The sequence below is a fragment of the Schistocerca serialis genome, chromosome 9, assembly GCF_023864345.2.
Source record: "Schistocerca serialis cubense isolate TAMUIC-IGC-003099 chromosome 9, iqSchSeri2.2, whole genome shotgun sequence".
Classification (NCBI taxonomy): domain Eukaryota; kingdom Metazoa; phylum Arthropoda; class Insecta; order Orthoptera; family Acrididae; genus Schistocerca; species Schistocerca serialis.
Window position 1 is genome coordinate 432,278,498 of NC_064646.1, and position 16,326 is coordinate 432,294,823.

Sequence of the window (16,326 nt, forward strand, 5' to 3'; positions counted from 1 at the left end):
CACACACACACACACACACACATACACATGCCCGAGGGAGGACTCGAACCTCCGCCGGGGCCAGCCGCACAGCGTTTGAGACTGCTCGGCTAACCCCGCGCGCCTGGTCGGAAGAACGCAACAGAGAACGCAGTGAACGTAAGGAGAGAATTTGCGAAGAAAGAAGAAGAAATCATGACTACTCAAGCCCAATCGCTCTCTCAAAAGGGAATAATCACTGAATTACTTGAACAAAACCAGAAGATTTTTAATTTAGTTCGCTTTGTGAATGAATCGACTGACTACTGCATTAACCAAACAATAAATCATATATTCTTTAAACACAATTAGAGATATTGCACTTCGTCGGAATAACTTTCTACCAGTCTTTAAATCAGTGTTAACAATAATTGTAGTAGCCCCAGCCTGGTACACTTATAGACTTGTCAGACTAGAATACATACACAACAAAGACTGAGTGGTAAAATTTCACGGCAACATCGACTTACAAATTCGTGAAGCCTGGGTCGCTTGTACCACACCCCCACCTCATGTAAATCAGCAATCGAAGGTTCTGCATTCCCCTGGTGTCCAAACTGGGTGGAGGGAGACTCGGAAGTTCCAAGTCGGCGACGTGCAACAGTTAAAAAAAGAAGAAGATTAAAAAATAGATTTTCCTCCATTTGTCGCTCTGCTCCGACCACTCATCAACAATTTAAAATTTATATTTTCCTATTTTGTATCTGAAATCAGTATTTTATCAGTGAATTAAAAGAAGCACGTAACTGGACTGTTACAACCGTTTCATAATGACTTCGCTGTATAAGGTTTGTAACACGGAGACCTCGTAGCGCTGCTACGCGGCCACTACCAGTGTCCAGGCCGATCCCAACCACAAAGAAAGAGAGGCAAATACAAATCATCTCGTAATGCCGGACTCGGATTCTGGTTACCTACGAAATTACTACCTCATTTTAATGATCTCAGACCGGGTGTATCATTAATTAAAAAGTAATAAGGCTTTACCAATCAATTTAACACAATTAGATTTATTTTCCTCAGCCAAGGAGTACCACCAATGAATTGTCTATATGGAAGATCATCGACTGGAGGGTACTAAGTAATTCCCACTCACCATTTGTTTAATGTAGAAAGTGGTCAAGATGGCGAAATTCCGTAAAATTGCCTGGCCATTACCTTTGAATATAAGTGAAGGCACGCGGTTGCCGAAATATCAGTTTCTCCATTGGTCGGGGAATTTCCGCCGAAACAGGTGTCCCAACCTGTGACTCAGAGGCCGAGCCGCCCGCTGGGGGATGCTGCACCAACGTTTTGTTTTCTCCCCCTGTCATATTGACTGAGAGGAGCCATTTGTTAACCGCGGACACACACTTCGGTGTCCGTGTTTACAAACTGCACAGAGAGGCACTCCCCAGCCCATTCGGTTGCTGATCTTCGGTGTAGGAGTGCGGCAGTTACCACCATTCTGGGTAGCAAGCGTTACATTCCATCACCTTGCGAAACCTTGTGTTAAGACTGTCCAGTGTGGTCAGCATGTTTCTTGTAAGGAAACATGCAGTAATTAATGTGGTTGTTTCCGTGCAATCACGCTGTTTTTCACCTCGGGAACCCGGCGTCGCGATTCCACTGATCGCTATGTGGTAACTTCTGTCGTTAGGTGCCTGTATCTGTGAACGTGATGCACAACTCGCGGCTAACAAGTATCAGTTTCTTTACTCGTTTCAGTTAAACATTCCTCTCTCTGTCTAGGGACTGGTTATGTTCTAGTTAAGAGTTTCATCATGTTTGATACCTCTCTTTAATCTCATTCCTTGTCCTACATCAAGGGCGCATCTTTCCAGGTCATCCAGAATTGTGAATGCTTTATATAAAAGACTGTGACAGGCTACATGGCAGATTCAATCCCATTTACTGTCACTATCCTGTCACTTTCCCTACTCCCTTTTTCTTTAATTTAAATTGTCAGTTAGGCGATGAAACAATTGATAAGTCTAGGGGCAACAGGTTAGTTGACGCACCGAACGACGTGGCATGGTAGTCAGACTACTGCACTCGTAATAACTCCACGTGTAATTATCACGTCGCCACCCCTGTGGCTCTCATAAGGCAAACCTGCCCACAACTGCTATTTCTGCTCCTTGAAATACTGGATACGAGCACTGGGGTAGAGCTGACTATATCGTTATATCGATATTTTCTCATAGAAATATCGAGATATATATCGACAGTACTAAATTTGTCGTGTGACTAGGGCCTCCCGTCGGGTAGACCGTTCGCTGGGTGCAAGTCTTTCGATCTGACGTCACTTCGGCGACTTGCGCGTCGAATAGACAGTACTTTACTCGATATAATAACTCCTCCCTCACAGGCCGGCCACCGTGTCATCCTCAGACCATAGGCGTCACTGGATGCGGATATGGAAGGACATGTGGTCAGCACACCGCTCTCCCGGCCGTATGTCAGTTTCAGAGACCGGAGCCTACTTCTTAGTCGAGTAGCTCCTCAGTTTGCCTCACAAGAGCTGAATGCACTCCGCTTGCCAACAGCGCTCGGCAGAGCGGATGTTCACCCATCCAAGTGCTAGCCCAGCCCGACAGTGCTTAATTTCGGTGACCTTTCGGAAACCGCTGTTACCACTGCGGCAAGGCCGTTGGCACTTTACCCAGTATATCGATATCAGAATTGAAATATCAAGTGCCAGTATTTTTATTTTATATTATTTTTTTGGCAATTTACGATAAATTTTGAATTTGTTGCTACTTTGTGAGCTTTCATCACATCCAATATTTCTCTTTGAATATGTGGAGCAAATATAGGTGGAACAAAAGTAATAGAGCGATTGTACTGGGGTGGGGGAGGAAGAGGGGGTGGGGAAGGAGCGGGGGGAGGGGTTGACAGTGTGAATGGAATAGCAAGGATTCTAATGTGAAGAAATAACAAACCAGTTGCGTTAAAAAAACAATTTTTTTAACTGCGGACGCACAACACTGTTCGGTGTCCGTGTCTACAAACAGCACAGAGGCCGTCCGCAGCCCGTTCGGTTGCTGATCTTCGATGTGTATACATGTCAGATCGTAGGAGTGCGGCAGTTAGCGCCATTCTAGGTAGGAAGCGTTACCTTTCGTCACCTTGCGAGCAGCCTTGTGTTAAGACGGTCCGGTTTGCTCAGTATATTTCTTGTTAGGAAACAAGCAGCAATTACTGTGGTTGCTTCCGTGCGATCACGCTGTTTTTCACCTCGGGTACTATTTCTTCACATCGGCAGTTTTCAAAAACGGTAGCTGAAACCGATGAACAAAAATCTGAATGACAAGATTGGTCTTTGCGGTGGACGGGGACGTGTGAGGGTAAATACTGACGTAATCGGCCCTCGGCGCTACCAACAAAAACCGCATCGTTTAGCTTTATCGTGCAGTTTCGGCGCTACAACTGACTTGACGTTGGCGTTGGCAGCAGTGAAGAAACAGAAATGTCCACATGAAGTGCTGCGGACAAATCCGATATGTGACGAAACCGAACAACGGACGTATCGAACACCTTTTATTGTGCCACTTACTTGTAGTTACCATTGTTAGCAAAGTGGTTATCGCAAAGCGTGAACTTGCATCGTTTTCTCGTTTTCCTTTCAAGTCTTTCTTTAAGGGGGATACGCAGGCTGCTAGCTTGCTAACGTACAGAATATCTAATAACAAATCAATATTTAAATATACAGCAATATATGACGGCAGTATTTTCACAATGTGCAGCCGATATTTTTATATCCCAGTACGTCGGTATCTTTTCCGTTGCCATATCGGCATACCGACGTTTTTCTTCGATATTTGGAGCGCGGACAACGATATCTTTGAAACTTCCTGGCAGATTAAAACTGTATGCCCAACCGAGACTCGAACTCGGGACCTTTGCCTTTCGCGGGCAAGTACTCTACCAACTGAGCTTCCGAAGCACGACTCACGCCCGGTACTCACAGCTTTACTTCTGCCAGTACCTCGTCTCCTACCTTCCAAACTTTACAGAAGCTCTCCTGCGAACCTTGCAGAACTAGCACTCCTGAAAGAAAGGATAGAGCACTTGCCCGCGAAAGGCAAAGGTCCCGAGTTCGAGTCTCGGTCGGGCACACAGTTTTAATCTGCCAGGAAGTTTCATATCAGCGCACACTCCGCTGCAGAGTGAAAATCTCATTCTGGGAACGATATCTTTGTAAATATCGATATGCGGATACGGAGGGGCGTGTGGTCAGCATACCGCTCTCCCTGTCGCTGTCAGTTTTCGTGACCTGTTTCGCTGCTTCTCAGTCAAATAGCAACTCAACTGGTCTCACAGGATGCATCCCACTTGCCAACAGCGCTCGTCCGACCCGGACGGTGACCCATCCAGGTGCAAGCCAAGCCCGACAGCGCTTAACTTCGGTGATCTGACGGGAACTGGTGTGACAATTGCGGCAAGGCCATTGGCTCAGATGGTGGATATATGTACGAAACAGTATTGATGTTGACAATGTCTGCAGGCTGCTTCCCTTTTTTTGTTAGGCAGTGTATTTGGGACGCCAGTTCATATCTTCGTCTGACTATGTAGATTTAGGTTTTCCTTCGCTGAGCTGCTTAAGGCAAATGCCGGAACTATTCCTTCGAAAAGTCGCTGCCGATTTCACGCTCCATCCTTCACCATTCCGACCCCGATGTTCGGTCTACATGAACCGCTTTGTCGACGGGCATTAAATTCCAATCTTTCTTTCTTCCGTTTCGATAGCATAACGATCCTCATTCTTAATTACCAAGTCACAAATTCACGTGTAGAAAATACCTGACAGATTAAAACGTAGCGGCGAACTAGGTCTCTAACAGAGACCTAGTTAACAGAATGAATCTTATACTGTTTAGCAGACTGTACTTGTGTACATAGACCTGTTTATTTTTACAATGGTTTACATCAGTTTACAGCTTGAAAATTTAACTGTTTTTCGACGTAATCACCACTTCTGTGGATGCATTCTTGTAGACGCTGTGGCAGTTTTTGTATGCCCTTGTCATACCAGCCCGCCGCCATGCTGTTCAGAAAGTTATGAACCTCTGAATCGCTTTCCGGCCAAATGTTATTTTACCCTAGGGAACAGGTGGTAGTCACTGGGCGCCAAGTCCTATAGGGTGGGTGGGTGATTATGTTCCACTGAAACTGCTGCAGGAGAGCAACGGTTTTCCGAGCGATGTGTGGGCAAGAGTTGTTACGGAGAATGTGAACGCCCTTGCTCAACATTCCTCTTCTCAGTTCTGAACTGCCCGTTTGAGTTTTTTCAGAGTCTCACAGTAGCTGTCAGCGTTAATTGTGGTCCCAGCTATTCAGCTCCGACGGCGAGATGAAAGAAGAGGTTCATAACTTTCTGAACAGCATGGCGGCGGGTTGGTATGACATGGGCATACAAAAACTGCCACAGTGTCTACAAAAATGCATCGGCAGAAATGGTGATTATGTCGAAAAATAGCTAAATGTTCAAGCTGTCAACCGATGTAAACCATTGTAGAAATAAGCATGTTTATGTACTTGTAAAAAAAACAGGAGACCTTACTTTTGGGATTACCCTCGTATGCACAGGACCGGAACTCGCTATATCAGACGGCAACAGCAATGTCTGCGGTATGCAAGGTCCCGGATTAGAGACCCAGAAAGTTTCGTAACAGCGCATACTCCGTCGCAGAGTGAAAAATTCATTCTGAAATATATTAGGTTGTCTGAATTTGCAGCACTACACTGTTTGCTAGTAGATACGCCTCCACGATCTTCTTTAAAAATAGATTTTTACCGACAGCACACCGCAACAAAAGGCCCCGTTACATGTGAACTATTATATTGGATCTCTTTCATCAGCTAAATTTGACATCGCTTTCCACATAGAAAACTGTTAACTCTGATTTCTTTTTGTTTCAGGTAAGCTATCAGAACCAGTGACGTCATCTTTTCCAAGCACGTGGTACAGGCATCTGGTCCATACGTTGTCGCTGGTGTCAATTGCGTAGTATCGTAAAAGGTAAGAAACTAAGAAGTGAAGTTGTTCTACTACATGCTTTATTGTTTCATCCATAAGTGTCGTAGCTGGTCTATAGGGTGACAATGAAAACTGATCACAAAAAGAAAAAAAAGTATTTCTAGGGAACTATTCTAGATACAACTATTGTGGTTTGTTGCAAATGGAAGCTAAACACAGAGGTTTTTTATGATCGCCCTTCCTCATGTGCTCCATTTGCTGCCCCTAGAACGTATAGGCGATACTAAATTTCTCTCCATGTCTTTGCCAACACCTCGTTGGCGAACTGAACACATTAACATTAAATAACCCACAAAAAATTCAAGAGGGAGTTTGCCTAGTGGCGAACGCAGTGGCCATGTTATTGGCTCGTCTCCACCGATCGATTAGCAGAGGTTTCATCCAAGAACTGGCAAACAAATAACTCCCAGTGAGGCTGTGCACCGTTTTGTTGAATTATTATCCACGGTCGAAATTCCTGTAAGGTTCAGTAATTGTGTTGTGCATTAAGCAAGACTGTTTGCTTTCTCAGAGATGAGAAAAGTCGGTTCAATGGAGTAACAAAGTATTAAGGTACTAATTGTCTGCGTCGATTCGTTCTAACATGTTCCTAGCAAACTCAGTTATCTGGATGCAAAGACTGCAGGTGTTCCGCTTTTGTGGAACTGCAACTGTTTGCATGACATATTTACAACTGCGCTCTGAGATATGCTTGTTCCTCTGGAAACACGACGTGTCGATTTCCGCGTACTGTGTTGGAACTCTATACACACACAGTACCAACAGTGTCGTCACTAGCTGCAGTCTACCGCTGTTTGCTTTGTAAACAACACTCCCAGTCTCTTTAAACCGTTCGTACCATCGTTTGATGCTCTTTACATCTAGCGGATCTCTAATATAGGCGCCTTGGCATTATCGCAGAAGTGTATTAGTCGACCGTTTTACATGAAACCACAAAATACATTGTGCTTACTCCTGCATAGATGCCATTGTGACACGAGCAACGAGAGCGCTCATGTGTGTGTGTGTGTGTGTGTGTGTGTGTGTGTGTGTGTGTGTGTGTGTGTGTGTGTGTAATCTGCATACCTGTACCTAGGACAGTTCCGTAGACAGTAATTCTTGTAATCAGGGAAGACTTCATGCTCATCCTGTGTATGAAGAGCACCGGTTCTAATTCGTAAAATAATGTTCTTAAGCTTTTTAGTTAAAAATATATTACTGAAATGTAGACACAGTAGCAGAGTAGGCAGCCGGATGAATGAGAGGAACATCGACGGAACAGGATCTACTTAATGGTAATACAAAGATTGGGAAAGCTGAAGAATTGGTCTCTAGCGACCTAGGAGTCGATGGTTTCGAATTATGGCGTAGTCCATGCCGTGACACGTCCCCATCGTTATCACAGCCATGGGGCGAGCTAAGTGCTGCTAGATGGGTGTTCGTAATTTAATGACTCATTAATGCGCAAAGCACGCCTTCTACATCTGCTGAAAGACGTAGTGCAGCCAGATGGCATGGCGGTCTCCTCACTGAGTGCTGTCATACGGGCGCATCGAGTTAACGACGACGATATGCTGTTAGTCCGTTTTTCATGCCACCTTAGACGAATATCGAATTTTTTCCAGTTTCCGCTCCACATGCACCGGAAGGAACCAGTAAAATTGCTAAATCACGCGAGGCATATACACTGAAGCGCCAAAGAAACTCGTATAGACATAAGTATTCAAATGCAAAGATATCTAAAGCAGGTAGAATACGGCGCTGCGGTCGGCAACGCCTGCATAAGACGACAAGTGTCTGGCGCAGTTGTTAGGTCGGATGCTGCTGCTACATTGGCAGGTTATCAAGATTTAAGTGAGTTTGAACGTGGTGTTATAATCGGCGTACGAGCGTTGGTACACAGCATCTCCGAGCTAGCGATGAATTGGGGATTTTCACGAGTGTTCCGTGAATATTAGGAATTCCGTAAAACATCAGATCTCCGACATCACTGCGACCGCGAAAGATACCGCAAGAACGGGACCAACGACGACTAAAGAGAACCGCTCAACGTGATTGAAGTGCAGCCCTTTCAGAAACTGCTACAGATTTCAGTGCTGGGTTATCAACAAGTATCAGCGTGCGAACCATTCAACGAAACACCATCGATATGGGCTTTCGGAGCCGAAGGCCCACTCGTGTACCCTTGATCACTGCACGACACAAAGCTTTACGCCTCGCCTGGGCCCGTCAACGCCGACATTGGGCTGTTGATGACTGTTGTCTGATCGGACGAGTCTCGTTTAAAATTGTATGGCGCGGATGAACGTGTACGGGTATGGAGACAACCTCATGAATCCATGGACCTTGCATGTCAGCAAGGGACTGTTCAAGCTGGTGGGACCCCTGATATGTCTAGATACGACTCTGACAGGGGCCACGTACGTAAGTATCCTGTCCGATTACCTGCCCCCATTAATGTCCATTGTGCATTCCGATGAACTTGGACAATTCCAGCAGGACAATGCGACACCCCACACGTCCAGAATTGCTACAGAGTGGCTCCAGGAACACTCTTTTGAGCTTAAACGCTTCCGCTGGCTACCAGACTCCTCAGATATGAACATTATTGAGCATATCTGGGATGCTTTGCAACGTGCTGTTCAGAAGAGATCTCCACCACCTCGTACTCTTACGGACTTACGGACAGCCCTGCAGGATTCAGGGTTTCAGTTCTCTTCAGCTCTACTTCAGACATGTCTAGTCCAGTCCAGTCCAGTCGTCTTGCGGGAGTTCTGCGTGATCGCGGGGGTCTTACTCGATATTAGGCAAGTGTATCAGATTCAAAAATGGCTCTGAGCACTATGGGACTCAACTTCTGAGGTCATTAGTCCCCTAGAACTTAGAACTAGTTAAACCTAACTAACCTAAGGACATCACAAACATCCATGCCCGAGGCAGGATTCGAACCTGCGACCGTAGCGGTCTTGCGGTTCCAGACTGCAGCGCCTTTAACCGCACGGCCACTTCGGCCGGCGTATCAGGTTCGTTGGCTATTCAGTGTAGTACGAGAATTATGCATTACAATTTCAGTGCGATACATTTTTCACGTATCGTGGATGGATTGACGAAGACCTTGTTTGTATAAGTTTGTGGGCTTTCCAGGTAACATTATACCTCGAAAAATACCTAGTTGTTATTCTGGCTTTTCAGGGTACGTTATACCTCGAAAAATACCCCGCTTTTATTCTGGAAATTCCTGCCACGCAATGTTTTCTGCATACTAAGGAAGAGCAAGTAGTCACTGGATGCCATGTCAGAGAATACTGGGCTGAAGCACAGTTTAATAGCCCAGAGGAACACTGTCGAGTGTGACTATGACCTGTGCAGAATTAGCTGGGGCGGTGTCGTTGACAGTCTCCCGTAATCTCATCAGAAGATTTAGAAAGTATGGTTCAGTGACAGTTATGAGGATAGTCTGTCAACGCTACACCATGGCAGTCCCAAGAAGCACTGTATTACCTTGTCCATTGATATCGGGCTTTCGTAGTTTTCGAAGGTCGTCAGTAACCCACTCGTTTCAACCGCGTACTTTTCTCAGTCGTCTCGCGGTCATAGTAATGCGCTCAACACTCTTTCTTGGTAAAAGGCAGCTAATGAAATCACGACTGTAACATTTTCGCTGATGCCTCGATTTGGCGGGCTTTTTGAATGTGTATGAGCAGAACCAAATGGGCGGCGACCTTTGACATGTTGAAAACGTAGTGCAGGATGTTGAAACCTGATCCATGGATGATATTCATTTTTTTTCACTGTAGCCTAGATTGTGGTACGCGGGATTATTCGAGCACTAAGACCTCCATTTCTTTTGCGATTTCCGGTTATTTGTGCAGAGGCGATCTGTTTTCTACCTTACACAGTGCAGGTAGAACACAATTTGGTTACTCGGACTGGCGCTGATGCGGTGACCTGTGAGTGAAACAGCCGGTTCGTGTGGTTTATGACGACAGATTTCACCAAGTGAGCAGCTAATCAGAATAATCAGTCTTCAGTCTAGAGCGTAGCAGAAGTCGTTATAAGCGTGCACTAATTGTTCAGGGATCGATCCGAGTCGAAAAACGTAAATTGAGGCAATGTGCATAACTGCACTGCCAGTGGCGTGTATCGAAGGCTTCAGAAGAAAACAAGAATTGCAGGACAAGTGCGTGATCGTGGTATTTACAGGCACTCTCAGATCAGTAGAATGATGACTGGGTGTTGTGTGATGTCCTTAGGTTAGTTAGGTTTAAGTAGTTCTAAGTTCTAGGGGACTGACGACCATAGATGTTAAGTCCCATAGTGCTCAGAGAGATCAGTAGACGGGCCCACGTGACATGCTGCGACTGCAGCGGCGCTCTGTTCTGGAGTTAACGGTGGCCATGGTATTAAGCCCGAGATCTCGACCATTCTCCGTAGCAATAATCAGGTTGAGCAGGCATCCCTTTACTGTCAGATTCTGCAGGCTGGCCCTTCATTCTTCGTCACTCATACTTGTTTGACCACACTGCAACTGTTTGTAGCACCTGTGTCGTATGATGGTATATTGTCGCCGAACACTTAAGTAATTCAACTTGTTGTCCATCGAAGCAGAACAAAAAAACATGACCATACAATACCCCACTATATCAATGGGCTCTGCCATTTCGTTTTAGCTCCTGTAGTGGCGTGACAGAGTAATAAGGTGCAGATACTTCCATGTGTACTATGATTTCAGTAATTTCATGGAAGAAAAGTAACGCAATTTTTTTCGAGGTGGTGATTACAACTCTGAACCCCATGTGAGACGAGAGGTTTGTATAGAAATACTAGCTGGTATGCTGCATCATCATCATCATCATCACGTGAAAGAACTTGCCCCCTTCTAACAGCCGTGTACCGCAAGTCTCTAAAGGAACGGAAGGTTCCAAATGATTGGAGAAGAGCACAGGTACTTCCAGTTTTCAAGAAGGGTCGTCGAACAGATGCGCAAAACTATAGGCCTATATCTCTGACGTCGATCTGTTCTAGAATTTTAGAACATGTTTTTTGCTCGCGTATCATGTCATTTCTGGATACCCAGAATCGACTCTGTAGGAATCAACATGGATTCCGGAAACAACGATCGTGTGAGACCCAACTCGCTTTATTTGTTCATGAGACCCAGAAAATATTAGATACAGGCTCCCAGGTAGCAGGTAGATTACATTTTCCTTGACTTCCGGAAGGCGTTCGATACAGTTCCGGACTGTCACCTGATAAACAAAGTAAGAGCCTACGGAACATCAGACCAGCTGTGTAACTGGATTGAAGAGTTTTTACCAAACAGAACACAGCATGTTGTTCTCAATGGAGAGACGTCTACGGACGTTAAAGTAACCTCTGGCGTGCCACAGGGGAGTGTTATGGGATCATCGTCTTTCACAATATATATAAATGACCTAGTAGATAGTGTCGGAAGTTCCATGCGGCTTATCGCGGATAATGCTGTAGTACATAGAGAAGTTGCAGCATTAGAAAGTTGCAGCGAAATGCAGGAAGATCTGCAGCGGATAGGCACTTGGTGCAGGGAGTGGCAACTGACCCTTAACATAGACAAACGTAATGTATTGCGAATACATAGAAAGAAGGATCCTTTATTGTATGATTATATGATAGCGGAACAAACACTGGTAGCAGTTAACTTCTGTAAAATATCTGGGAGTATGCGTACGGAACGATTTGAAGTGGAATGATCATATAAAATTAATTGTTGGTAAGGCGGGTGCGAGGTTGAGATTCATTGGGAGAGTCCTTAGAAAATGTAGTCCATCAACAAAGGAGGTGGCTTACGAAACACTGGTTCGACCTATACTTGAGTATTGCTCATCGGTGTGGTATCCGTACCAAGTCGGGTTGACGGAGGAGATAGAGAAGATCCAAAGAGGAGCGGCGCGTTTCGTCACAGGGTTATCCGGTAAGCGTGATAGCGTTACGGAGATGTTTAGCAAACTCAAGTGGCAGACTCTGCAAGAGAGGCGCTCTGCATCGCGGTGTAGCTTGCTGTCCAGGTTTCGAGAGGGTGCGTTTCTGGATGAGGTATCGATAAATTGCTTCCCCCTACGTATACCTCCCGAGGAGATCACGAATGTAAAATTAGAGAGATTCGAGCGCGCACGGAGGCTTTCCGGCAGTCGTTGTTCCCGCGAACCATACGCGACTGGAACAGGAAAGGGACGTAATGACAGTGACACGTAAAGTGCCCTCCGCCACACACCGTTGGGTGGCTTGCGGAGTATAAATTTAGTTGTAGATCATCATCGGGACAGGTGAAGGTGTCTCCACCCTTGCTGGCGGCTGTGTTGAAGGCAAGTGCACAGTGGGAGAGACGGGTTCGTGCCGACGGCGTCGTCAGCCGTTTCGTACAGAGTTGGCGGCTGGCGCTTTGTGGAAGACGAGTGTCGCGTGCCGCGGCGCGGAGCTGGGCGTAGCGTGTGGCGCCACAGGTAGTCAGGCGATCCTCTGGCAGCGGCCGCTCGCTAGAGTGGCTGGCTAGCCCGCGCAGACCTATTTTTGGCCGCAGCCGACACAGCGACTAGCGCCACCACGCAAACCGTGTTCGACCTCTTCTGTACTCCTCACTTAGGAGAGGAGATCAGGTCCTGTAGCCAATCGATTACGACGAACTTCCGCATACCAGTCTCCATCTATGTCCACCGTGCAGGTGGCACAGTGGTTAGCACACTGCATTCGGGATGACGGCGGTTCAAACCCGCGTCCACCCATTCTGATTTTAGTTTTCTGTGATTTCCCTAAATCGCTTCAGGCTCGGGATGGTTCCTTGGAAAGGCCACAGTCGATTTCCTCCACCCTCATTCCTTAATCCGAATATGTGCTCCATTAATAATGAGCTCTTCGTCGATGGGACGTTAAACAGTAGTCTCCTCCTCCTCCTCCTCCTCCTCTAAATCTACATCCGTACCCTGAAAACAGAGGCTATCTGCAGGTGTACCACGTATTACGTTTGCTTACCATTCCATTCAAGTATGGACCTACCTACTACAGTGAAGTCTTGGTCTCCCCATCTTTCCCTGTGATACGAGTGCAACTCCTCATTGATTCCTCAGGATGTATATGTCAGCCAGTACCTTCCTTTACTTTTCTCGCAAGTCGCATTCTGCACCGCCTCATTACTTGCTAGATCTACCATTGTCTTCAGTATTCTTCTGTGGAACTACACTCCTGGAAATGGAAAAAAGAACACATTGACACCGGTGTGTCAGACCCACCATATTTGCTCCGGACACTGCGAGAGGGCTGTACAAGCAATGATCACACGCACGGCACAGCGGACACACCAGGAACCGCGGTGTTGGCCGTCGAATGGCGCTAGCTGCGCAGCATTTGTGCACCGCCGCCGTCAGTGTCAGCCAGTTTGCCGTGGCATACGGAGCTCCATCGCAGTCTTTAACACTGGTAGCATGCCGCGACAGCGTGGATGTGAACCGTATGTGCAGTTGACGGACTTTGAGCGAGGGCGTATAGTGGGCATGCGGGAGGCCGGGTGGACGTACCGCCGAATTGCTCAACACGTGGGGCGTGAGGTCTCCACAGTACATCGATGTTGTCGCCAGTGGTCGGCGGAAGGTGCACGTGCCCGTCGACCTGGGACCGGACCGCAGCGACGCACGGATGCACGCCAAGACCGTAGGATCCTACGCAGTGCCGTAGGGGACCGCACCGCCACTTCCCAGCAAATTAGGGACACTGTTGCTCCTGGGGTATCGGCGAGGACCATTCGCAACCGTCTCCATGAAGCTGGGCTACGGTCCCGCACACCGTTAGGCCGTCTTCCGCTCACGCCCCAACATCGTGCAGCCCGCCTCCAGTGGTGTCGCGACAGGCGTGAATGGAGGGACGAATGGAGACGTGTCGTCTTCAGCGATGAGAGTCGCTTCTGCCTTGGTGCCAATGATGGTCGTATGCGTGTTTGGCGCCGTGCAGGTGAGCGCCACAATCAGGACTGCATACGACCGAGGCACACAGGGCCAACACCCGACATCATGTAGTGGGGAGCGATCTCCTACACTGGCCGTACACCACTGGTGATCGTCGAGGGGACACTGAATAGTGCACGGTACATCCAAACCGTCATCGAACCCATCGTTCTACCATTCCTAGACCGGCAAGGGAACTTGCTGTTCCAACAGGACAATGCACGTCCGCATGTATCCCGTGCCACCCAACGTGCTCTAGAAGGTGTAAGTCAACTACCCTGGCCAGCAAGATCTCCGGATCTGTCCCCCATTGAGCATGTTTGGGACTGGATGAAGCGTCGTCTCACGCGGTCTGCACGTCCAGCACGAACGCTGGTCCAACTGAGGCGCCAGGAGGAAATGGCATGGCAAGCCGTTCCACAGGACTACATCCAGCATCTCTACGATTGTCTCCATGGGAGAATAGCAGCCTGCATTGCTGCGAAAGGTGGATATACACTGTACTAGTGCCGACATTGTGCATGCTCTGTTGCCTGTGTCTATGTGCCTGTGGTTCTGTCAGTGTGATCATGTGATGTATCTGACCCCAGGAATGTGTAAGTAAAGTTTCCCCTTCCTGGGACAATGAATTCACGGTGTTCTTATTTCAATTTCCAGGAGTGTAGATTTCAAAAGCTTCTGTTATCTTCCTACGGGTATTTTCAAATTCGTTCCGTCCTTACAATTACGAGAAAATGCGTGCTTTTTCCCCCCCAGACGCGTTTCGCTCCATTGAGGTAAAGCGTAATCAGCGGTTTGTAATTAAAGATATTCACAATTTGACTTGTTTCTAAGATCAAAAAACAGTTCGTCTTCATGTCTAAACTATTTATCACCCATTTCAGTTCTATAAATGGCTGCTCTCCATGCAAATACTTTTAGAAAAGACTTCCTAACACTTAAATCTGTATTTGATGTTAACAAAGTACTTTTCTTTAGAAAAAGCTTTTCTTGCCAATGCCACTCTACAATATATAATCCCTCTACTTCGACCATCGTCAGTTACTTCGATGCCCAAATAGCAAAATTCATTTACTACTTTAAGTGTCTCGTTTCCTAATTTAATTCCCTCAGAATCACCCGATTTAGCCTCGTGATGACTGGGTGTTGTGTGATGTCCTTAGGTTAGTTAGGTTTAAGTAGTTCTAAGTTCTAGGGGACTGATGACCATAGATGTTAAGTCCCATTGTGCTCAGAGCCATTTTTTTCACCCGATTTAATTCGACTACATTCCATTATCCTCGTTTTGCTTTTGTTGATGTTCATCTTACATCCTCCTTTCAAGATACTGTCCATTCCGTTCAGCTGCTCTTCCAGGTCCTTTGCTGTCTCTGACAGAATTACAGTGTAATTGGCGAACCTCAATGTTTTTATTTCTTCTCCCTGAACTTAATTCCTACTCCAAATTATTCTTTTGTTTCCTTTACTGCTAGCTCAATATGCAGATTGAATAACATCGGGAAAAGACTACAACCCTGTCTCACTCCCTTCCCAACCACTGCTTCCCTTTCATGTCTCTCGACTCTTATAACTGCCGTCTGGTTTCTGTACAAATTGTGAATAGCCTTCCGCTCCCTGTACTTTACCCCTGCTAACTTCAGAATTTGAAAGCGAGTATTCCAGTCAACACTGCCGAATCTTACTCTAAGTCTACAAATGCTTTAAACGGTGGTTTGCCTTACCTTAAACTAAAAGTCCTCCCGAACAGGCCATGAAGGCCCAGCGGCACCGACCGGCCGCCATATCATCCTCAGCTCATAGGCGTCATTGGATGCGGATATGGAGGAGCATGTGGTCAGCACCCCGCTCTCCTGGCCGTTGTGTCAGTTTCCGAGACCGGAGCCGCTACTTCTCAATCAAGTAGCTCCTTAGTTTGCCTCACAAGGGCTGAGTGCACCTCGCTTGCCAACAGCGCTCGGCAGACCGGACGGTCACCCACCCAAGTGCTAACCCAGCCCGACAGAGCTTAACTGTGGTGATTTGACGGGAACCGGTGTTAACACTGCGGCAAGGCCGTTGGCTTGCCTTTAGTTGACCTCTCTTCTAAGGTAAGTCGTAGATTGCCTCACGTGTTCCTACATTTCCGCGTGACCGCTCCGGTCGCAGGTTCGAATCCTGCCTCGGGCATGGATGTGTGTGATGTCCTCAGCTTAGTTAGGTTTAAGTAGTTCTAAGTTCTAGGGGACTGAAGACCACAGGTGTCAAGTCCCATATTGCTCAGAGCCATTTGAACCTATATTTCTCCGGAATCCAAACTGATCTTCCGCTACATTGGCTTCCAGCAGTGTCCACATTATT

At 46.8% G+C, this 16,326-nt stretch overlaps 1 protein-coding gene and 1 pseudogene across 1 annotated transcript in view; one reads left to right on the forward strand and one right to left on the reverse strand.

The window, feature by feature from the left end:
- The window catches only part of LOC126419684 (unconventional myosin-XVIIIa), a 1,310,501-nt gene that overhangs the window by 121,036 nt on the left and 1,173,139 nt on the right, over positions 1-16,326 (forward strand). The window lies entirely within an intron of this gene.
- On the reverse strand, positions 15,932-16,049 carry LOC126420281 (5S ribosomal RNA; annotated as a pseudogene).